At 49.4% G+C, this 25290-nt stretch overlaps 2 protein-coding genes and 1 long non-coding RNA gene across 6 annotated transcripts in view; 2 read left to right on the plus strand and 1 right to left on the minus strand.

Moving 5' to 3' along the window:
* LOC142290838 (uncharacterized) overlaps positions 1–10708 on the plus strand; it is a 99628-nt gene extending 88920 nt beyond the window's left edge. For 3 of the 4 annotated variants that reach the window (XR_012750389.1, XR_012750388.1, XR_012750390.1), the window contains one exon: positions 10410–10708. The gene's annotated coding sequence lies outside the window, so the exon portion shown is untranslated. Of the gene's footprint in view, positions 1–2522; positions 2563–3720; positions 3878–10409 lie in introns of those variants that run through there. The other variant, XR_012750391.1, reaches the window with a different exon arrangement.
* The window catches only part of CASR (calcium sensing receptor), a 220895-nt gene that overhangs the window by 157634 nt on the left and 37971 nt on the right, over positions 1–25290 (minus strand). The window lies entirely within an intron of this gene.
* The window catches only part of LOC142290839 (uncharacterized), a 260413-nt gene continuing 248245 nt past the window's right edge, over positions 13123–25290 (plus strand). The window contains exon 1 of the long non-coding RNA XR_012750392.1: positions 13123–13329. This is a non-coding gene — a long non-coding RNA (uncharacterized LOC142290839). The remainder of the gene's footprint in view (positions 13330–25290) is intronic.

The raw sequence follows: 25290 nt of genomic DNA on the forward strand, positions 1-25290 counted from the left end.
AAGCCGTCCGTTGTTATTAAAAATGTAAATATCTGTGTTTTCGCAACGTTCAAGATGACCTGAAGTATGCTTAATGTTTACCGTTACATGTTATTTATTATTTTTACAGTTGAAAAAGAAAAATAAAACCGGTGATGGATGGCAGCCCACGGACGGTCTGCATTTAACCAAGGGGGAATGTGGCGCCCTGGACTAGCAGGTCATCACAGGTACTACAACATACACCCCCACCCTGAGTCAGGCACATCAGCCAGACACAAAATCCTTGTTGCCTCCCTCCAGGGGCTGATGTCCACACCAGGTGGGGTGGAGCCAGGCGGTTGGCCCCACCCACTGAGGAGTTCACAGTACTGGAGGCGGGAAAAGGAAAGCAGTCAGTTAGGGAGGTGGAAGAGAGAGGAGTGAAGTAGCAGTGGAGGAGTAAACTGACCGTGTCCGGGTGTGTGGCCCGGGCACTAAGAGCAAGGTTGGCAGACGGTGGTGACCATCTGCAGGAGAGGCCGATCAACGCGGAGCCGTAGGAACGGGGACGGGCGGTGGCCCGCCGGTACCGAACCGGGGAGCGAAGTGAAGCCAGCACACACAGGCGGGGCCTGCAGACCCTGACCAGGCTTGGTGTCGCCGTTAGGGGTCAGGTCCGTCGATGGCCGGGGTCCCAGGGGTTTCCTAGCGGCCGGGACCCGATTGAAGGCAACCGTCCGACCAGCAAAAGGAAATACAGCTACCGCCACAGCTAGAGTTCCGGGGGCCAGAGCCTGCGGGCAAAAGGGCTCCTCCGGCACCTACACACACTGGGGAGCGGGTTACCGGTGGGAATCCATCGGGACAGAACATACACAAAGGTGCAGGGAAAGGCAGCCATCACCAACCGTCCAGGAGAAGCCACAGCAGCCGGCTGCAGGACCCGTCCATCCAGCCGTTTGGTTTACCAGAGACTTTGCGTACATTTGTGGCTGAGTGAGTACTACCGTGCCGTCTGGCACCGCGCTGCGCAGTCCAAGCGACCCTGCACCCATCCGACTCTGCCTCCCCGTCATCTCACCGGGCCCCGGGACCACCAACCCCTACCCACGGAGGGGGAAAACAACATCCCAGCTGCTCCCTGCCATTGCTCCCGGGATCCCCGTCACCAGCAGCGGTGGTGCCCAACCTCACCACAACCCGTGGTGGCGTCACGGACCAAATCCCCAAACCAAACTACCCCCTTTCACTCACGGACAAGGAGCGCCGCTCGAGTCCCCGGATCCGGCCCACCGAGCCACCGAGCAGCCATCGCAGCAGTGCCGGACCCGAGCGTTAGCGAGCACAGCGCAGCGATGTCCTTCCCCGCCCGCAACAGTAAGTCTTCATCAGGCAAGATGGAGATGCATCAGATGAGGTGGAGATGCGTGGGGGACACTCCGAGTCCTTGAGGGACAATTGGATTGCAGGTGCCCAGGTTGTCCGCATACATAACATCTCTCTGTGCGGGGCAGATACAACTGCAGCTCCATCCAAGGTGCACAGTGTGTGCTCTCTGACCAATTCCCGTATTTTTGAGGGACACTTGGCAAGAAATTATTATTTAAGAAATATCTGTATAACATCTGCGACAGTGAAGGCATTTTTCGCTTCCAGCCATCTCCGACATGCCTGGGACATCTTATGGGCATACATCCTAAACGATCCCGCCGTGGTGCATGGGAGGTCTCGGAACTGTGCCCTATGTGAGTCTGGGGTGATGGCATGGTAATCCAGGATAGTCCGCTTTACAATGTTGTAATCCCGGTTCTGCTGTGAGGCAATGGTGTGATAAGACTCTGCCAGGCTCCGTTCAGGGGTCCCACTAACAAACGCATCCAGCCAGAGTGGGGAACCTCCATCACCGCACACCGCTGCTCAAAGTCCTTGAAGAACCCCTCCACATCTCCGGAAGCCTCATCAAATGGCTTGAAGTCCGCCCGGGTGATCCGTACAGGCTCCCGGATCACTGGGCTTACACTCACATTACTCCCTCTGCCGGACTCCATTGCTTCTTGTCTCCTCTGTGCTCGGCGAGCAGCCTCCTCCTTATACTCCTGAGATAAACCGGGGCCAAGAGCTGCCATTTCTTTTTCATACCACACCAACCACTGGCTTTTTGGGGCAGGGATCCCCGTCCCCAGTGCTTGTCCGTCAGACATCTGGGAGGAGGTGACTGGCTCGCACCCCCCAGTAGATCAATTAAGGCCTCTTTACTCAGTCCCTGGTAGCTCAGGCCCAGATCTCTGGCTCTCTCCTGTAGACTGGATGCGGCCAGGGCCGGATTATAGGCGGGGCAGACGGGGCTTCAGCCCAGGGGCCCCCACCACAAGAGCCTCTGAGGGGGCCCCCACCACCATCTGTGTGTCCGCCATTTTATTAATGCCGCAGTGGTTCAAGACCGCACTGTACCTTTAAGGTATTTGAATCCCGGCCATCACTGTACTGCAGACACGCCCACTGGACGCTGCGTCTGCCAGGATGACGTCACCGCGCACCTGCTGCTGCTTCTTCCTTCCGTAGAGGAGCTTGTGGGAGGACCGGAGGTCTCAGTGGATCCCGGTAAGTATGAGGTCATTAATCATGGTGCCGGCCAGGCAGGAGACTGCAGTGAGGAGGGAGCAGACGCCGCTGATAACACCAGACCGGTTCCATAGTGTCAGCGGCCACTCTGCTCGGGATCAGTGTGAGTTATTGCAGGAGTGTGAGCTGCTGCAGATCAGGTCGGGCTGTCAGTGCCGGGTCATCGGCCTCATCCCTCCCCTGCAATAACTCACACTGATCTCCAGCACAAACATCAGTACACAGAATCCTGCACTGATCACATCTGAGCCTGCAGCACACATTACACTATATGGCCCATATTACATATAGAATATGTTACATCCTGTCCTGTAGGCCCAGGTGTGATCAGTGCAGGGGATTGTATATCTGTGCACATGGAATACCACATCCAGTGTACAGAGTAGTGTGATATACTGTGCACATGGTATACCACATCCAGTGTACAGAGTAGTGTGATATACTGTGTACACACATCAGATGGTATATAATAATGTGTATATTGTATAATATCTGATGTCTGTATCACAGTATATTGTGTACCAGTCATGTATTCTCCTGTACACTGTTCAGGAGCGTACCTTTAGGGGGCATGCGTCATATTTGCCCCTGCACAGTAATCAGGGGGGCACCATTAAAAAGTGAGGCAGCAGTATGGTGGGAGAATATTGTAAGTGGAGAGTATTGGTGGAGAAAAGTGTGAGGGGCATAGCATAGAGACTGGGTAGTGGGGGGGGATAAGCAGTATAGAGAAGGGGCAGCATGGTGGGCAGTGTGAGGGCACAGTATGGAGGGCACAGTATGCTGAGGAGGGGGAATATGAGATTGAGTTGCACTATAGTGATTTTGGTGCTGAGGGTGAGGGCAGTATAGAGAGGGGATAGCTTGGGGGGCATTGTGAGGGTACAGCTCAGGAGGAGGAGTGTGAGGAGGGGGCACAGTATAGACATTTGGAAGTATAGTGGGAACACATTGTACAGGACGGTGTGACGAGGGGGCCCTGAACTGAAAGAAGACGCCATGTACCATAAGAATGACATTGTGTGGGTCATTTTATGCAGGGAGCACAGTGAGGGGCAATTATTTATTCAGGCGCATAGCGTAGGTCATATATTTATATTTAGGAGCATTATAATCATTCTACTATTTATTTTTAAGGGCATAATGTCGAGATGTGCTGCAGAAGGCCCGGGAAGTCTGCAGAGAGGAGCTGTGGATGTGAATAGTCATCATGACGTCTGGACAAGATGGAGAAGAAAGAATAAGATGACTCCGATCAGGGAAGATGTCACCTACAAGGTCCCTGGATGTGACTGTATGTGTGTGATACTCAATGCTTCTCATCAGGACTGTGGTTCCTGTATGGTCCAAAGTCTGATAAATACTGATAACTCCCAGCATTTTCTTACAATTGTTAAGGACATACTGGGAGTTTTTAATTCATGTGATACAAATGTATATGGGGATGTGACATTACAATATATTGTTGTAGTAAATTTGGTACTGTAGTCATGTATTGGTGGTTCTGGTGATATATTCGTTTACTGATGAGGGTGCTAGCAGGGGCATAACTACCGCGGTCGCAGCGGTCGTCTCTGCGACCGGGCCCGGGAGGTTAGGGGCCCGGCGACCGCCAGGCAGATCAGCAGCCAGCTCCTGTCAGTGAGAGAGGATCTGCGCTGTTCTGCCGCAGACCACGCGGCCGCTATTTGAACTGGTGCCGCCACCGACACCGGGCCCCCTGCCTGGTGTCAGCCGCAGCAGCGGGACCCCCTGCCTGGTGTCAGCCGCAGCATCGGGGCCCCCTGCCTGGGGCGGCTCCCCCATCACCGCGCACAGTAATGATGAAGCATAGCGCTGCCGCGCTATGCATCATCATTCTACCCCTGTGCCTGCGCCGTGACGTCACTCCCGTGCGACTGCTGTGCTAAATGCACAGAGTGCAGGACGTGAGGACGCCGACCACAGCACCGGGAGAACGAGCAGCGGGGAGGACGAGCAGCGGTGAGGACAGAGCAGCGGCAAGGGAACGAGGGAAGCGGCGAGGACAGAGCAGCGGCAGGGGAACGAGCAGCGGGGAGGACGAGCGCCGGTGAGGACAGAGCAGCGACAAATTCGAGCAGCGGCGAGGGAAGGAGGGGAGGACGGCGGCGAGGACAGAGCAGCGGCGAGGACAGAGCAGCGGGGAGGACGAGCAGTGGCGAGGACAGAGCAGCGGCGAGGACGAGCAGCGGCGGGGGAACGAGGAGACGTGAAGAGAGAGGGTAGAGAGAGGGTAAACGGTGGTCAGAGGCTTGGGGAGGCTGCATTATTTTACATGGAGGCTGCATTATTATCCAATTGTGTGTATCAGCTCACCGTGTGAAAGTTCAATCCCGGTTTCATCCTGGAGCACGGACAGGCACTGCCACAGCCCGGTATAATATAGGAAAGAAGAAAGGATGTCCAGCTCTTCAGGCAAAGAAACCAACGTCTTTATTTCATCATGCAGACACAAAGAATGACATGACCAGCACTACGCGTTTCAGGTGAAACACTCACCCTTGATCATGCAGTCCCATGACTACTTGCTCATGGCACGGGAAAATCATGACAGTGTGCAGTCTGCAAGCTGTGAGAATTCAGAAGTCTGCAGTCATATAGGATAACTACAAATTTTCCTTGTCGACCTGGACAACCCCTTTAATAATAAAAGTAAGCCCCGTAGCATGCCCAATCCAACAACCTGTAATATACTCAATGTAAGGATTCAGCTCTGCTTGCTAATTCCAGAAGTGGTCACATGACCACTTGCAGGTCATTTTAATACTTTGAGTCACAATTAGCTTCTCTTCCTGCTTCTCTTTATGGGCTGTAGTATTTCACTGAACATTGAGAGAATTAGGAAGAGCAGCTCATCGGCACGTGTGAAAATGGCGTATGAGCGGTCACATGACAACTACTCAAACCGCATAAGCCGTGTATAGAAGGGGGCGCCAAACTGAACTCCTACTCCATGGACAGGAAAACCTAGATCCACCTCTGATACAGTGTATGGCATACCGTGTACAGACATCAGCTGCTATGTACTACTCCGGAGATAATACAATAGAGAGCACATTTCTTATTTTTAGCAACCATTGCTGCCAGTGAGAACTTTTCCTTTCTGTATTTTTACTATTCCTTGGCTGTCTTAACATTGGGATCAATAAAAAAATGTGAGTAACTCTACTTTCTGTGTATAAGTGACGGCTGTGAGTGATCCTGGACTGTATCTGTATTGTAGTACTGTAAATCTGAATGTGGCAGAACAGGGTAAGATACATGTTCATTGGATTTATCTAAATGCTACAGTTTGTGCTCTACTGTTATGGCTAAAAATTTTAACGTTATGGGGCCCCCACCAGATTTTCTGCCCAGGGGCCCCCACCAACCTTAATCTGGCCCTGGATGCGGCCCAGTTTCTGTACTCACTCTGTGGGTGGATCTCCATTAGGCTGTGCTCTGTTGATCCCACCGCTGCCACTAGTTGTGATGGGGTCCTTCTCCCATATCACATAATCAACACAGAGAGAGATGAGTGAACAATCCCAAGACCCTTTATTACATGCAAACCGAATGGTCCATAAAATAATCTACCACACACGGGGTAAAATAGTCCAGGAACATGGATATAGTCCAGTAAGCGATAAATGTCCCGGAGATGAGAGTCACTATCCTCCTGGAGTCTTCTCCTGTGTAATGAGGGTTTCTCCTAGTGTCTCTGTGGTGCTGGCCGTAGCATCCGCGTCCCACAGATCATCCATCTACTGTTTTCATGTCCTCCTCATGTTCAATCCTTATATCCATGGGTAGACAGACAGGTGGGCTGGTTTGGGGGCTCCCTGGAGACGGAGGCACTACAGGGGGTGATTTTAGCCATTTGGAGAGCAGGGGAGTTATGAATGGACAGTTAGAAAATGGGCTAATTCAAACCTTCTGTATTGTACACAGAATAGCAAGGTTACACTCCTAAGATCAGTAAAATTATAAACATATACACAATAATACTAAACCCACCATCGCACACCATCACACAATATTCTCCACATTCCAGAGCCTATTATTGAAGTGCCTGTTAGCTAACCCTATAAGACCCCTCCCAAAGTCAGACGAACACATCCGTATTGCTTGGGAGAACCCCATATCATATTATTCTTCCTGCTGTTGGGGCCCCGGGATCACCAACCCCTCCCCATGGAGGGGGAACCAACATCCTTGCTGCTCCCTGCCATCGCTCCCGGGATCCCCGTCACCAGCAGCGGTGGTGCCCATTATCACCACGACCCGTGGGTGGCGTCACGAACTATCTCCCTGAACAAACCACCCCCTTTTCACTCGTGGGCGAGGAGCGCTGCTCGAGTCCCCGGGTCCGGCCCACCGCTCGAGCCACAGCAGCCCCGGACCCGAGCGTAGCGTGCGCGGCCCCTCCGCCCGCGACAGGAGCAGTTCAGACCATCACAATAAGGGGGAGCTCATTAAGTGTTTGACCAAGTATTGCAGGATCTGTCACTGGGAATCAGGGTAACCAAACAGGGACCTCAAAGTTGACCCTCAAACTAGGGGCCCTGCGCTGTCCCTTATCCTAGAGGTAAGCTTGATAGTAGCTAGATCTGGGCCACCAGTGTGACCCTAACTCCTGTTAAAGCCCTGATCTTACACCCCCTCTCCCCTACCCCAGAAGAGGGCCAGGACCGGAAAAGCAAATCCCACAAATAACACACACAGGAGAAAGAACCAAAACACATGCACATTGTAATTAGACACGAGGGAGAGACAGTGTGTGGCCAGGAAGAAATAAAGCACAGGGAGGAAATAAACCAACAACAGGGATATTTCCACACCACACAGAAAACCACACGACAGATCACCAGGTTCTGGATCACTACAATAGGGACCGGTATCGCTGAAGCAAAGCTGAGCTATATTCGGCGAGGAGCAACCGGATCCAGAACTTTATAAAGAGTGACGGTGGCTGCGAGTGGTCATTGGCATCCTGAGCTCCAAACAATTAACTCCTGCTGGACTGCAGAACAGTGAAGCAAAACACAGCCGACGCCGGAGTCAGGCTGTACAACTAAGAGCCCTCAGGCTGCTCGTCAGAGTCTGCAGTGTGAACAGAGCTCAGCGCCGCCATGACACCGAGCAAGTGCAAAGCCGCACGCCGCATGACAGGATCATTATTGAGTTAATAGCTTTGTACGGCCGTGAATGATGATAGAAATATCCAAACAGCTCCGGCCAGAAAAAAAGCTTCCCCTCCCCCGCTTGCATGATGAACGAGTAAAAATTGTGCTATATTTTACACCAAAGGCTTTTTTTTTGTTTTCAGTCCCTCAGTGATTTTCATAGTCCAGTCTGTGCTCGCCGGGACCTAAAAGCAGCGTTACCTTCATAAAAGCCAAAGATGAGCCCACCCTTTACGTAAATCCTTGGGGTCTAAGATTTCTCTGCCTTTTCTGTCCTTCCCTTTAAGAACACTACAGTAAACGGTCTCCTGCTCAAGTGGCTGATAACAGGGTGCAATAGATTGCATTGATCATTCTGTACAGGTCCATAAGATAGGCCAGCATCGTTTCTACTGATTTAGCGCATCGATCTTGCAGCCAGTAATGGATTCTCGCCCTTTTATCGTCCTGTACGCCTCCCTGAGGTTAATCACCTTGTATCCGTCTTCCGGGTCACCAAGTGTCATGTCTACAAGCTGTGGATGTGTCTGGACTATTGCCTCCGTCTGGAGTGATATTGACGCTCGGCCCTCGTCCAGGTGAGCAGTCACCTCTCTGTCTGGAGATAGTGGGAGCCGTATACACCGCCATATACACCGCCATATACACCACCGTATACACCGCCGTAGACACCGCCATAGACACCGCCGTATACACCGCCGTATACACCGCCGTAGACACCGCCGTATACACCGCCGTATACACCGCCGTAGACATCGCCGTAGACACCGCCGTATACACCGCCATATACACCACCATATACACCGCCATATACACCGCCATAGACACCGCCGTATACACCGCCATATACACCACCATATACACCGCCGTAGACACCGCCGTATACACCGCCATATACACCGCCGTAGACACCGCCGTATACACCGCCGTAGACACCGCCGTAGACACCAACGTATACACCGCCGTAGACACCGACGTAGACACCGCCATATACACCGCCGTATACACCGACGTAGACACCGCCGACATCTCAGCTACTATGTAACAATTTTTGAGATTTTACTAGTACTAAAGGCAAAATTGTGAGTGAGAAGATTCGTTATTAGGGGAGGGGGAGAGCTCACAAATGGGATCTAAATCTCCTCTAAGAGCAGCTTCCCCCATCATCCAGGACAATGCAGTGATGGGGCTTTATACCCCATGGTGGTGACCACAAGGCAAAAGTGAGTGGGGAACCAAACATTGACATTTGGTGTCCACGGCCGGGAAACTCCCCAGATCTCACACCTATTCAGTCTGGACAGAAACTTCATGGATTTGTCAATAAAATGTAACAACTTATGGAATGTTCAATTGTGCTGCAGTAACCATAGAAACAGCCAATTAAAAGAACAAAAACACCGAAGCAGCAAAGTATGAAAAACAAAACTTTTAGCCAATACAATATACGCAGAAAATATTGGGCATCGTCTTAGGCTACTTTCACACTTGCGTTGTTTTCCTTCCGTTACAATCCGCCCTTTTGGAAAACAGCGGAATCCGTTAACGGATTCCGCTGTTTCCCATAGACTTGTATGGATGACGGATTGTACCAAAAGGACCTGCGTTGCTTCCGCTGGGCGACGCTACGTTGCTTCCGCCCAGCGGGAGGAACGCAGCATGTAACGTTGTTTTGAGCAGCGGAATCCTCTGGATTTCACTGCGCATGCTCTTTTTTTTTTTTTAAATCACAAACTTTATTTTGGCTCGCGGTGGCCGAACGTTCAGCTGATCACCCGGCGGCCGGCTGCAGGGAGCGATCAGCTGATCACCCGGCGGCCGGCAAGTGACAGCGCTCAGTTGATCACCCGGCAGCCGGCTGCAGGGAGCGATCAGCTGATCACCCAGCGGCCGGCTGCAGGGAGCGATCAGCTGATCACCCGGCGGCCGGCAAGTGACAGCGCTCAGCTGATCACCCGGCGGCCGGCTGCAGGGAGAGATCAGCTGATCACCCGGCGGCCGGCAAGTGACAGCGCTCAGCTGATCACCCGGCGGCCGGCTGCAGGGAGCGATCAGCTGATCACCCGGCGGCCGGCTGCAGGGAGCGATCAGCTGATCACCCGGCGGCCGGCTACTGGGAGCGATCAGCTGATCACCCGGCGGCCGGCTACTGGGAGCGATCAGCTGATCACCCGGCGGCCGGCTACTGGGAGCGATCAGCTGATCACCCGGCGGCCGGCTACTGGGAGCGATCAGCTGATCGTTCACAATAGTCTGCCGCCGGTAAAACTGTAAAAAAAAAAAAAATCTAAACGGATTCCGTTGTTTTGCAGCATCCGTTGCATCCGTTGTGCCACTATATGCAACACATCCGTTGCATCCGTCACACAACGCAATGCAACGGATGCCGTTCAACGCAAGTGTGAAACTAGCCTTAATGACTGAATTCCGTTTTTTTTTAGTGCCATTGCTCCTGGCAGACAGTGTGAAGGGGACAGCTCATAAGAGTGGATGGTGTGACCGTTAGGCCGCTTTCACACTTGCGATGCGTTGTGTGACGGATGTGACTGATGCGTTGAAAATAGTGTGCTAATAAAGGTAACGGATTCCTGTGAAATAACATTTTGCGTTTTTTTTGTTTTTTTATCTTTGCCGGGAAAGGAGATTTTCGGCTCGGGAGGAGAGAGAGGAGAGGAGAGGAGAGGAGAGAAAGAAACCAGAACTGATTTTACATGATTCACAACGTTCTGCTGGATATGCTCAGTAAAACGTGACAGAATCCTGCACGCATGACGACGGAATCCAGCACCATAGACATTGATTATGCCTCTTAACGGATCCCGATGAAATCCTGCGGAGCGTTTTTTTACAGCAACAAAAAACGTTACATTGCACGTTCCTCCCGCCCGACGGTCAGTCACTAAACCACTGATGAATTTGTAAATAGTGTGATAATAAAGGCAACGGATTCCTGTGAAATAACGTTTTGAGTTTGTGATTTTTTTTTATGTTTTCTTTAGCTGGGAAAGGATATTTGCGGTTCGGAGAGAGAGAGGAGAGAGAGGAGAGAGAGAGAAGAGAGGAGAGAGAGGAGGAAGAGGAGAGAGAGGAGAGAGAGAGGAGAAAGAGGAGAGAGAAGAGAGGGAGAGAGAGCGAGAGAGAGGAGAAAGAGGAGAGAGAGATGAGAGAGAGGAAAGAGAGAGGAGAGAGAGGAGAGGGAGAGAGAAAGAGAAAGAGAGAGAGAGAGAGAGAGATGAGAGAGAGGAGAGGGAGAGAGAGATGAGAGAGAGGAGAGAGAGAGGAGAAAGAGGAGAGAGAGAGGAGAGAGAGAGCGAGAGAGAGGAGAAAGAGGAGAGAGAGATGAGAGAGAGGAGAGAGGGAGGAGAAAGAGGAGAGAGAGCGAGAGAGAGGAGAGAGCGAGAGAGAGGAGAGAGAGGAGAAAGAGGAGAGAGAGCGAGAGAGGAGAAAGAGGAGAGAGGAGAGAGAGAGGAGAGAGAGAGAGAGGAGAGAGAGATGAGAGAGGAGAGAGAGAGAGAGAAGAGAGAGATGAGAGAGGAGAGAGAGAGGAAAGAGAGGAGAGAGAGAGAGCAGAGAGAGGAGGAAGAGGAGAGAGGAGAGAAAGAGAGAGGAGAGAGGAGGAAGAGGAGAGAGAGGGGAGAGAGAGAGGAGAAAGAGGAGAGAGAGAGGAGAAAGAGGAGAGAGAAGAGAGGGAGAGAGAGCGAGAAAGAGGAGAGAGGAGAGAGAGGAGAGAGAGAGGAGAGAGGGAAAGAGAGGAGAGAGAGGAGAAAGAGAGAGAGAGGAGAGAAAGGAGAGAGAGGAGAGAGAGAGAGGCGAGAGAGATGAGAGAGAGGAGAGAAAGAGGAGAAAGAGGAGAGAGGGAAAGAGAGGAGAGAGAGAGAGGAGAAAGAGAGAGGAGAGAGACAGAGAGAGGGAGAGAGGAGAGAGAAGAGAGAGAGGGGAGAGAGAGAGGAGAGAGAGAGAGGAGAGAGGGAGAGAGAGGAGAAAGAGAAGAGAGACAGAGAGAGAAAGAGAGGAGAGAGAGGGAGAGAGAGAAGAGAGAGAGAGAGGGAGAGAGAGAGGGGGAGAGAGAGGGGGAGAGAAGAGAGAGAGAGAGGGAGAGAGAGAGAGGGAGAGAGAGGGGGAGAGAAGAGAGAGAGAGAGGGAGAGAGAGAGAGGGAGAGAGAGGGGGAGGGAAGAGAGAGAGGGAGAGAGAGAGGAGAAAGAGGAGAGAGAGGAGTGAGAGGGAGAGAGAGAGGAGAGAGGGAGAGAGGAGAAAGAGAGGAGAGAGAGGGAGAGAAAAGAGAGAGGAGAGACACAGAGAGGGAGAGAGGAGAGAAAGGAGAGAGACAGGAGAGAGAGAGAGAAGAGAGAGAGAAGAAGAGAGAGAGAGAGAAAGAGGAGAGAGAAAGGAGAGAAGAGAGAGGGAGAGGGAGAGAGATTACACTATTTGGAAGGTTCTCCTGGACATGCTTAGTAGAACGTGACGGAATCCAGCACCATAGACATTCATTATGCCTCTTAATGGATCACGACGGAATCCTGCGGATTGCGTTTTTTTTACAGCAACAAAAAAACGTTCCATTGTGCATTCCTCCCGCCCGATGGTCAGTCACTAAACGACTGATGCGCCGAGGGGCGGATGCAACGCAAGACCATCCGTTGCAATCCGCCCTAAATAGAAGCCTATGAGAAATAAACGGATTCCTGCAACAGTGACCATAATTCCTCAAGGCGGCGGATTGCAACGGATGCCGCACAACGCAAGTCCTCCCCTCCTTGTTTTTTTGGGGGGTTTACATTCAACATCGTCACGTTTTTTGAATTTTTTCCATTCACATTTCTTAATGATGTTGAAGGTAAAGCAGAGTCAGAATCAGATAAGTCCGTGTTCACATCTGTGGTTTCAATGTCTGTGGAAGAAAAACTGACTCTAGAGGTGTCAGATGGATAAGATCTGTTTTTCCCTTTACGGATGGATTTAAAACCTGATTGAATATTTCTGCGATGTTGTGGCCGGGTATAAACGTGATTTTTACTGAGATCCATGACATCTCTTTTGAATTTCCTTTCTTTAATAGCAGTAATGTTGTCTTCCATTTCCATTCATTTTTTATGTATTCTCATTTTGTGAACATTATAATTGCTGGTATCCATATATTTGGTAAGAGAACTTTCAATTTTTTTAAATATTCTCTTCCAAAGTAGTCAATTTAATCTGTTCATGTTCAACAATGAGTGTTATTAATTTAGTAGAACGCTCCGACAATATTGTATTCCATTTAGTCCATGTTAAAAGTTTTTGTTTGTGGTTCATTAACATATGATGTCATTTCCTGATCCATTCTACCTTGCCTTTATAAGGAACTGTTTTATGTTAGTCTGTATAGGATTGTGAATAAGGAAGTATATTCCGAAACGCGTCCCTTGTCTGTATTTTAACTTCACCTTTCAACATGGATTAATAAAGCAAACAGAAGATTTGTATCCATTGGATGTCGTGCTAGATTCCCTTTTTTGTATATCCTAGTGTCATGGCCGTGATTCATCTTCCTTGCACCATCCTTGGACCTCATACATACTGGTGAGCTGGATTTGAGAATTTTTTTTCTCTTTTTAACAAAAACTCTCAGTATCTCCTTACCTTTATCAATAACATACCAAGCATACATTCATGTGATACCAATGTATATTGTGGGCGCTCACCTGACATTGCAATTGATCACTGTACTAAGATTGGTACTGTATTCAAGGACTGATGCTGATCATGTATTCATTCATTGATGATTGTTATGGTGCTTTTTTTTCATGAGCTCATGATGGTTCTGGTACTGTATCCATGTACTGCTTGTGGTTCAGGTGATCCATTCATGAACGGCTAGTTGTTGCAGTGAGGTATTCATGTACTGATAGTGGTTGGTGTGCTGTATTTCTGTACCGATGATGCTTTAGGTGATTTATTCATGTACTGTTATTGCTCCAGTGATGTATTCATGTACTGATGGTGGTTCTTGTGCTGTATTCTACTGGTGATTAGGGATGATCGAATACCTAAAATATTTAGCTTCGTGAATATCTGATGAATAGGTTGGTGCTATGCGAATATTCGATGCGCAATGTAAGTCTATGGGAAGCCCGAATAGTTCTGAATAGTTGTTATTCGGGTTTCCCATAGACTTACATTGCGCAGCAAATATTCGTGAATAGTCGAATAGCGGCGACCTTTTCGGCAAATATTTGCAAAGCCGAATATTTGAGGTATTTAATCATCCCTACTGATAATGCTTCTGGTGACACAGTCATGTACTCATGTACTGATGGTGGTTTTGATGCTTTATTCATGTAATGATAGTCTTTTGGTAATGTATACATGTACTGATGGTTGTTCTGGTGCTGTATTCATGTACTGATGTGGTTCTGGCAATATAATCATGTACTGATTGTGATTTTTGTGCAGTATTCATGTACTTATGGTGATTCTGTTTATGTATTCCTGTACTAAAGGTTGGTCTGGTGCTGTATTTCTTTATAGGAGACAGTGATTTGTTCTACATACTGCAATACGATGGTATTGCAGCATATAGCATTCACAATTAAACAATCACAGGTTCAAGTTCCTAATGGGTGTTCAATAATAATAAATGAATACTCTAAAAGAAAACCCCCAAAACAATGATGGAATCGTGTTTTTTTCAGTGCATGTATAAATTGCACTCTGGGGAGGGGCACTAATTCAATTTTCACATCGGACAGTAGAAAAGCTTAAATTTGTCCAGCAGATAAAGGGTGAACATTCAGATATAAATGCAAGGCATCATTTGTATCAGTCGTCCACATTAGAGACTCATTAGTTGGGGAGCGCTGCTCATGAGTTGTTTGAAGAGGATAATGGAGAAATAACGTATTTGTGCGCCTTTCATGTCAAAGTAAAGTTGCATTGTAGATGTTCTGCGAATCGCTCCGGATCGGGTGTCATAGGGGATTGCTTCCATTAAAACTCAATTCCCCTTCAAAAATGTAACAGAATTGATAGTTAATGAGTTCAGCCTGTGATGTGACGTGTGTCAGAGCATTGATTTACAGCCGGATAAATGGACGCTCTCTGTATAACATCCACGGAACAAACAAATATTAACCGCAATAAATTATTCAGAGGGGACCGAGAACAAACAAAGCCTCTGCAGGTGCCCGCACCCCCCCTGCACCACCCCCCACAAATCGCATTATGTCTCCTGCCTCTGCCGCTGAGCTATCCTCTCCAGCAATAAGTAAATAGCAATGTCTGTGCTCCTACATTAAGATACCAGGTGCGGGCTCTCCAGAACCGGACATCTGCCAAACAAAGGGAAGGGGCTGCTCCCCGGCCATCCATCAGCAGCACCACGCAGGTGCCACCGCAAGCTCTGCACCACAAAGACCACCGCAAGCTCTGCACCACAAAGACCACCGCAAGCTCTGCACCACAAAGACCACCGCAAGCTCTGCACCACAAGGACCACCGCAAGCTCTGCACCACAAAGACCACCGCAAGCTCTGCACCACAAAGACCACCGCAAGCTCTGCACCACAAGGACCACCGCAAGCTCTGCACCACAAAGACCACCGCAAGCTCTGCACCACAAGGACCACCGCAAGCTCTGCACCACAAAGACCACCGCAAGCTCTACACCACAAGGACCACCGCAAGCTCTGCACCACAAAGACCACCACAACCTCTGCACCGCAAAGACCACCGCAAGCTCTGCACCACAAAGACCACCGCAAGCTCTGCACCACAAAGACCACCGCAAGCTCTGCACCACAAAGACCACCGCAAGCTCTGCACCACAAGGACCACCGCAAGCTCTGCACCACAAAGACCACCGCAAGCTCTGCACCACAAGGACCACCGCAAGCTCTGCACCACAAAGACCACCGCAAGCTCTACACCACAAGGACCACCGCAAGCTCTGCACCACAAAGACCACCACAACCTCTGCACCGCAAAGACCACCGCAAGCTCTGCACCACAAAGACCACCGCAAGCTCTGCACTACAAAGACCACCGCAAACTCTGCACCACAAAGACCACCACAACCTCTGCACTGCAAAGACCACCGCAAGCTCTGCACTACAAAGACCACCGCAAACTCTGCACCACAAAGACCACCACAACCTCTGCACCGCAAAGACCACCGCAAGCTCTGCACCACAAAGACCACCGCAAGCTCTGCACCACAAAGACCACCACAAACTCTGCACCACAAAGACCACCACAACCTCTGCACCACAAGGACCACCACAAGCTCTGCACCACAAAGACCACCGCAAGCTCTGCACCACAAGGACCACCGCAAGCTCTGCACCACAAGGACCACCGCAAGCTCTGCACCACAAGGACCACCGCAAGCTCTACACCACAAAGACCACCGCAAGCTCTGCACCACAAGGACCACCACAAGCTCTGCACCACAAGGACCACCGCAAGCTCTGCACCACAAATACCACCGCAAGCTCTGCACCACAAGGACCACCGCAAGCTCTGCACCACAAGAACCACCGCAAGCTCTGCACCACAAGGACCACCGCAAGCTCTGCACCACAAAGACCACCGCAAACTCTGCACCACAAAGACCACCGCAAGCTCTGCACCACAAGGAACACCACAAGCTCTGCACCACAAAGACCACCGCAAGCTCTGCACCACAAGGACCACCGCAAGCTCTGCACCACAAGGACCACCGCAAGCTCTGGACCACAAGGACCACCGCAAGCTCTGCACCACAAGGACCACCGCAAGCTCTACACCACAAAGACCACCACAAGCTCTGCACCACAAGGACCACCGCAAGCTCTGCACCACAAGAACCACCGCAAGCTCTGCACCACAAAGACCACCGCAAGCTCTGCACCACAAAGACCACCGCAAACTCTGCACCACAAAGACCACTGCAAGCTCTGTACCACAAAGACCACCGCAAACTCTGCACCACAAAGACCACCGCAAGCTCTGCACCACAAGGACCACCGCAAGCTCTGCACCACAAGGACCACCGCAAGCTCTGCACCACAAGGACCACCGCAAGCTCTGCACCACAAGAACCACCGCAAGCTCTGCACCACAAGGACCACCGCAAGCTCTGCACCACAAAGACCACCGCAAGCTCTGCACCACAAAGACCACCGCAAGCTCTGGACCACAAGGACCACCGCAAGCTCTGCACCACAAAGACCACCGCAAGCTCTGCACCACAAGGACCACCACAACCTCTGCACCACAAAGACCACCGCAAGCTCTGCACCACAAAGACCACCGCAAGCTCTGTACCACAAGGACCACCGCAAGCTCTGCACCACAAAGACCACCGCAAGCTCTGCACCACATGGACCACCGCAAGCTCTGCACCACAAAGACCACCGCAAGCTCTGCACCACAAAGACCACCGCAAGCTCTGTACCACAAAGACCACCGCAAGCTCTGCACCACAAGGACCGCCGCAAGCTCTGCACCACAAAGACTACTGCAAGCTCTGCACCACAAGGACCACCACAAGCTCTGCACCACAAAGACCACCGCAAGCTCTGTACCACAAGGACCACCGCAAACTCTGCACCACAAGGACCACCGCAAGCTCTGCACCACAAGGACCACCGCAAGCTCTGCACCACAAGGACCACCGCAAGCTCTGCACCACAAGGACCACAGCAAGCTCTGCACCACAAGGACCACCGCAAGCTCTGCACCACAAGGACCACCGCAAGCTCTGCACCATAAGGACCACCGCAAGGTCTGCACCATAAGGACCACCGCAAGCTCTGTACCACAAGGACCACCGCACTGTACAATTTGCAGGCTCATCCGCACAGCAGTATAATATCCTCAGCACCTCCAAGAGGAGAAATCTGCAGTCCATGTCAAGCTTTGATAATCTTTCAGTTTCCAAATAACAGAATTTATTTATATGAAAAGTTATGGTTAATGTGTTAATACATTAAATTACTGACCCTGTACTGATACTGACTACAGCCTGTATTATTCTCCAGAGCTGCACTCACTATTCTGCTGGTGCAGTCACTGTGTACATACATTACATTACTGATCCTGAGTTACCTCCTGTATTATACTCCAGAGCTGCACTCACTATTCTGCTGGTGCAGTCACTGTGTACATACATTACATCACTGATCCTGAGTTACCTCCTGTATTATACCCCAGAGCTACACTCACTATTCTGCTGGTGCAGTCACTGTGTACATACATTACATTACTGATCCTGAGTTACCTCCTATATTATACTCCAGAGCTGCACTCATTATTCTGCTGGTGCAGTTACTGTGTACATACATTACATTACTGATCCTGAGTTACCTCCTGTATTATACTCCAGAGCTGCACTCACTATTCTGCTGCTGCAGTCACTGTGTACATACATTACATTACTGGTCCTGAGTTACCTCTTGTATTATTCTCCAGAGCTGCACTCACTATTCTGCTGGTGCAGTCACTGTGTACATACATTACTGATCCTGAGTTACCTCCTGTATTATACCCCAGAGCTGCACTCACTATTCTGCTGGTGCAGTCACTGTGTACATACATTACTGATCCTGAGTTACCTCCTGTATTATACTCCAGAGCTGCACTCACTGTTCTGCAGTTTTGAGCACTGAAGGCTTTGTGCAGAGGGATCTGAATTAATTTCTGGAGTACCATGCATTTGTATGGGAGAATCCTAAGACTTGGCTGTTGGGTAAAGTGAACCTGACAGGTCCCCGCCCCCAGGACCACCATCAGTTGTATCTTCCTATCTATATTTTACATTGCACACATAAACAGAAAAAGTTTTTCCAAAGTCTATTTATGTATGCAAATGACTCCTTTGAGTAGTCAACGGGATGTTATTAAGGTTAGTGTTTCCTTGGACTAATTTGACAACAGGGCGTGATAATATGATATACAACATCCGTTGGCATCGCCAGCGCTATACAGATCTCGCGCATGCGCACCTCTCTGTTCATTCACATCATTGGGCCTCTGAAGTCTGGTGTTTGCACCTCGGCTTCAGAGGGGCGCTCTGCGTATGACCGGACGTGCAGAAGATGTGGTGAGGCAGGGAATTTAGATAGAAAGATACAACTATTGGTGGTTCTGGGGGTACGGGGGACCTGTCAGGTTCACTCTAAGTAAACGTTCAGACCCCAGCCCTCTTCAATGTGTGGGGAACTCAAATGAGAATTAGCACAGGACACAAATGAGCTATAATAATCCAGGGGTATTTGGGAATTGGGGTTCTTCCTAACATAGAATACACTGGGACTGCTGTATACACATCACAGAGGATATACTGAGACTATTTATTGTGATTATACATTACACTGGACAGAACGAGTCTACGAAGTATGAACATTTAAGATGAGAAAATTGATTCTATCCAGATCACGCTGCTGTCGAATTTTTAGGCAATTTTCACACAATCTGGTATAGCACAGCCAATCAGGAGAACTATCAGAATCTAAAAACTGAGGTCGGGAATGCAGCATACTATTATGGCGAATCTGGATAGCAAGAAGTCATCACAGCTCACAGCCTAGCCGGAGATATAAAGAGAGAAAGCCGTAACACACTGCAGAAACTGCACAGTGTGACAGCGCAGCAAAGAGACAGAAGATACAGCATGTCTGGACCCAGGACAAAGGAGCAGCACATTCTGTAAAAGAAAAAGTGGCAAGTAGTAGTATTACTAATGCAATCATCCATCCAGATAATTTTACTAAATGCAGGACACAATCAATCTGCTTTGCCTCCAGCAAGCATATTAGTGGGGAAAAGCTGAGGGTGCAATGGAATGGAATATACAGTACATCACTGATTTCAGTCACAGAAGTGACTTTGTCAGTTATTACAGCAGGATGATGTTATCTCTGACTGTGACACCATCAATTGTTACAGCAGGATGATGTTACCTCTGACAGTGATACCATCAGTTGTTACAGCAGGTGATGTTACCTCTGACAGTGATATCGTCAGTTGTTACAGCAGGTGATGTTACCTCTGACAGTGATACCGTCAGTTGTTACAGCAGGTGATGTTACCTCTGACAGTGACATTGTCAGTTGTTACAGCAGGATGATTTTACGTCTGACAGTGACACTATCAGTTGTTACAGCAGTCCGATTTTACCTCTGACAGTGACATCGTCAGTTGTTACAGCAGGAAAATGTTACCTCTGACAATGACACCACCAGCTGTTACATCAAGACGATGTTACCTCTGACAGTGACAATGTCAGTTGTTACAGCACGAAGATGTTACCTCTGATAGTGACATCATCAGTTGTTACAGCAGGAAAATGTTACCTCTGACAGTGATACTGTCAGTTGTTACAGCAGGTGATGTTACCTCTAACAGTGACATCATCAGTTGTTACAGCAGGATAATGTTTCCTCTGACAGTGACATTGTCAGTTGTTACAGCAGGATGATGTTACCTCTATCAGTGACACCGTCAGTTGTTACAACTGGATAATGTTACCTCTGATAGGGACACCATCAGTTGTTACAGCAGGATGATGTTACCTCTAACAGTGACACCATCAGTTTTTACAGCAGAATGATGTTACCTCTGACAGTGACACCGTCAGTTGTTACAGCAGTCCGATTTTACCTCTGACAGTGACATCATCAGTTGTTACAGCAGGAAAATGTTACCTCTGACAGTGACATCATCAATTGTTACACCAGGATAATGTTACCTCTGACAGTGATACCGTCACTTGTTACAGCAGAATAATGTTTCCTCTGATAGTGACATTGTCAGTTGTTACAAAAGGATGATTTTACCTCTGACAGTGACATCATCAGTTGTTACAGCAGGACGATGTTACCTCTGACAGTGACACCGTCAGTTGTTACAACTGGATAATTTTACCTCTGACAGTGACACCATCAGTTGTTACAGCAGGATGATGTTACCTCTGATAGTGACACCATCAGTTGTTACAGCAGGATGATGTTACCTCTAACAGTGACACCGACAGTTGTTACAGCAGGATGATAACAAATCCCTGACGTGCTGGGACAGCGGGATAGCCCCTTCAAATGGCTTTAGTAGGAAAGCACCAGGATCATTTTAACTAAAACCTCAGGCAGCAGTCTAAGTTCCACATCCAACTCTGTACATATCTTCCTGAAAACGGGGGTGTTTCTGAGATGTTCCCCGCTGTTTACGTGGACGCCATGTTCTCAGGAGGCAGGCCTCAGTAATCGCGTCGTCTGATGACATCACAGCCCCAGCCGTCTTCTTCAGGCCTTAAGAATGTGAAGGTGATATTCTTGGGATGGAGGTGGAGAGAGGAGAAGTTCAGCTTCAGTCACAGTCGGATAGGCCTCACCAATCACCGCGGGAGCCCCATCACCGGGGTGACGGTGTGACTTTCAGAGGCGCCATGCCTCATTTAGCCTTAGTAATAACCTAATTGGACTGGAAAAATGCAAGGACAGGAGCGTGAAAGCAAAATCAAAACAGCTTAGCAGAGTTTACCGAAGCATCGGAAAAAGGAGATGACACAGATAAGCGCGAATTTACACATCTCACTCTGTGATTAGCTCTATGTGAGCCAATGGCGGAAAATGAACGATTAACCCATTATTGAGGCAACAGCGGAGGCGGCAGGGGCAGCAGAGGCGACAGAGGCAGTGGTGACAGCAGAGGCGACAGGGGCAGCGGAGGCAGCGGTGATAGCGGAGGCAGCGGAGGCAGCGGTGATAGCGGAGGCAACAGAGGCAGAGGTGACAGCAGAGGCGACAGCGGAGGCAGCGGTGATAGCGGAGGCGGTGGGGGCAGTGGTGACAGCAGAGGCGACAGCGGAGGCAGCGGTGATAGCGGAGGCGGCGGGGGCAGCGGTGACAGCAGAGGCGACAGAGGCAGAGGTGACAGCGGAGGCGACAGCGGAGGCAGCGGTGATAGCAGAGGCAGCGGGGGCAGCGGTGACAGCAGAGGCGACAGAGGCAGAGGTGACAGCTGGGGCAGCGGAGGCAGCTTTGATATTTATGAGTCTTTTGGGTTGATTAAGAACATAGTTGTTGATGAATAATAAAAAAAATCCGCTAAAATACATCTTACCTAATAATTCTGCACACAGGGTATATATATTTGCTGTCATCTTTCATATCAGGGAGATCACAGGTAAAGAGATGAGGAGATTCAGCAATGAATCACATATACAGAACACTACAACTCATCAGAAATGTCTGTGGATGGGATATGATTGCGGTCCTTTCCTTTTCCTTCCCTTTCCTTTCCTTCCTTTCCCTTCCCTTTCCTTTTCCTTCCCTTTCCTTCCCTTTTCCTTCCCTTCCCTTCCCTTCCCTTTCCTTTTTCCTTTCCTCTTCCCTTTCCTCTTCCCTTCCCTTTCCTTTCCCTTCCCTTTCCCTTCCCTTTCCCTTCCCTTCCCTTCCCTTTCCTTTCCTCTTCCCTTTCCTCTTCCCTTTCCTCTTCCCTTTCCTCTTCCCTTCCCTTTCCTTTCCCTTCCCTTCCCTTTCCTTCCCTTCCCCTTCCCTTCCCTTTCCCTTTCCCTTTCCCTTTCCCTTTCCCTTCCCCTTTCCCTTCCCCTTTCCCCTTCCACTTCCCCTTTCTCTTTCCCTTCCCTTCACTTCCTCCGTCCGTCACACCTGGCTTGTAATGTCGGCCATGCCGGTGCACGTTAATGAGTGACCCGGGGCCAATGGCTAAACAAGCTGACCCAGTGTATTGTACGGACACGGATGATACAAGGTGTCTCCTGCTGCCGGATACACGAGATGATACAATGTATGAAGGGGTCAATAAGTTTCCGCAGCACGTGATGATCTATGGGAGCCTTCGATACATGCAAGGATACGGATACGGTTCAGGATCCCAGGAGCGCTGATCACATGACGAGTCCTTCCCAGAATGCAGCCTGTTATAGCCAGGAATGTGCAGGTGTGAACACGGCGTACACATGTCACCGCGGAGACTTCATCGTGTATGCACCATTTATGAGTTCATTGACTCCACGCACTGCATTGTGGGAATTCTCTGAAAGTCAGTGGAGAGTATCCGAGCTACGAGCAGAACAAAGGGTTAATGCTGAGCACATGGCCTGAGGCACCACAAAATAAGTGACCCCAGCTTAATAAGAACATTGTCCCTATGACTGGATCACATGGTGCACGGTAGGCTTAGATACAGCGGCTCAGCAAACAGCATTAACCTAATAAGCTTAGATACAGTGCACAGACCCAGAAGACAGAATACAGGGAAGCTGCACCCTGCATAGATACAGTGTAAACCCTTAGTTTCCCTCCGCTCTCTATACAGACACATCTGTAGGTTTTTCCCTCCGCTCTCTATACAGACACATCTGTAGGTTTTCCCTCTGCTCTCTATACAGACACATCTTCAGGTTATTCCCTCCGCTCTCTATACAGACACATCTGCAGGTTTTCCCTCCGCTCTCTATACAGACACATCTGCAGGTTTTTCCCTCCACTCTCTATACAGACACATCTGCAGGTTTTTTCCCTCCACTCTCTATACAGACACATCTGCAGGTTTCCCCCTCCCTCTCTATAAAGACACATCTGCAGGTTTTTCCCTCCGCTCTCTATAAAGACACATCTGCAGGTTTTTCCCTCCGCCCTCTATAAAGACACGTCTGCAGGTTTTTCCCTCCGCTCTCTATACAGACACATCTGTAGGTTTTCCCTCTGCTCTCTATACAGACACATCTTCAGGTTTTTCCCCCTGCTCTCTATACATACACATCTGCAGGTTTTTCCCTCCACTCTCTATACAGACACATCTGTAGCTTTTCCCTCCGCTCTCTATACAGACACATCTTCAGGTTATTACCTCCGCTCTCTATACAGACACATCTGCAGGTTTTCCCTCCGCTCGACACATCTGCAGGTTTTTCCCTCCGCCCTCTATAAAGACACGTCTTCAGGTTTTTCCCTCCGCTCTCTATCCAGACACATCTGCAGATTTCTCCCTCCGCTCTCTATACAGACACATCTGCAGGTTTTTCCCTCCACTTTCTATAAAGACACATCTGCAGGTTTTCCCTCCACTCTCTATACAGACACATCTGCAGGTTTTTCCCTCCGCTCTCTATACAGACACATCTGCAGATTTTTCCCTCCGCTCTCTATAAAGACACATCTGCAGGTTTTTCCATCTGCTCTCTATACAGACACATCTGCAGGTTTTCCCTCCACTCTCGATACAGACACACCTGCAGATTTTCCCCTCCGCTCTCTATAAAGACACATCTGCAGGTTTTCCCTCTGCTCTCTATACAGACACATCTGCAGGTTTTTCCCTCCACTCTCTATTCAGACACATCTGCAGATTTTTCCCTCCGCTCTCTATAAAGACATATCTGCAGGTTTTTCCCTCCGCTGTCTATAAAGACATATCTGCAGGTTTTTCCCTCCGCTGTCTATACAGACGCATCTCCAGGTTTTTCCCTCTGCTCTCTATAAAGACACATCTGCAGGTTATTCCCTCCGCTCTCTATACAGACACATATGCAGGTTTTCCCTCCGCTCCCTATACAGACACATCTGCAAGTTTTTGCCTCCACTCTCTATACAGACACATCTGCAGGTTTTTCTCTCCGCTCTCTATAAAGACACATCTGCAGGTTTTTCCCTCCGCCCTCTATAAAGACACGTCTGCAGGTTTTTCCCTCCGCTCTCTATACAGAGACATCTGCAGATTTTTCCCTCCGCTCTCTATACAGACACATCTGCAGGTTTTCCCCTCCACTTTCTATAAAGACACATCTGCAGGTTTTTCCCTCCGCTCTCTCTACAGACACATCTGCAGGTTTTTCCCTCCGATCTCTATACAGACACATCTACAGGTTTTTCCCTCTGCTCTCTATACAGACACATTGCAGATTTTTCCCTCCACTCTCTATAAAGACACATCTGCAGGTTTTTCCCTCTGCTCTCTATACAGACACATCTGCAGGTTTTTCCCTCTGCTCTCTATACAGACACATCTGCAGGTTTTTCCCTCCACTCTCTATACAGACACATCTGCAGGTTTTTCCCTCCACTCTCTATACAGACATATCTGCAGGTTTTTCCCTCCGCTGTCTATTAAGACATATCTGCAGGTTTTTCCCTCCGCTGTCTATACAGACGCATCTGCAGGTTTTTCCCTCCGCTGTCTATAAAGACATATCTGCAGGTTTTTCCCTCCGCTGTCTATACAGACGCATCTGCAGGTTTTTCCCTCCGCTGTCTATAAAGACATATCTGCAGGTTTTTCCCTCTGCTCTCTATAAAGAAGCATCTGCAGGTTTTTCCCTCCTGTTTTTACATAAGCATTTAACACGCCATTCATTTTCTAAGTATATATATTTCTAAAGGTGCTATTGGCATAAATGTCTCACTAGATGTCAGTAACAGCCCATCCAGTCCCCACAGGCAAAAAAAATCAAACCATAGATGTCCATAAACTAAGCTTTGTGCAATAATGAGGAATGACACAGGTAAAAAGTATTGAACACATAAAGAAAGGTATAAAAAGCCC

This window comes from Anomaloglossus baeobatrachus, chromosome 2, assembly GCF_048569485.1.
Source record: "Anomaloglossus baeobatrachus isolate aAnoBae1 chromosome 2, aAnoBae1.hap1, whole genome shotgun sequence".
Classification (NCBI taxonomy): Eukaryota; Metazoa; Chordata; class Amphibia; order Anura; family Aromobatidae; genus Anomaloglossus; species Anomaloglossus baeobatrachus.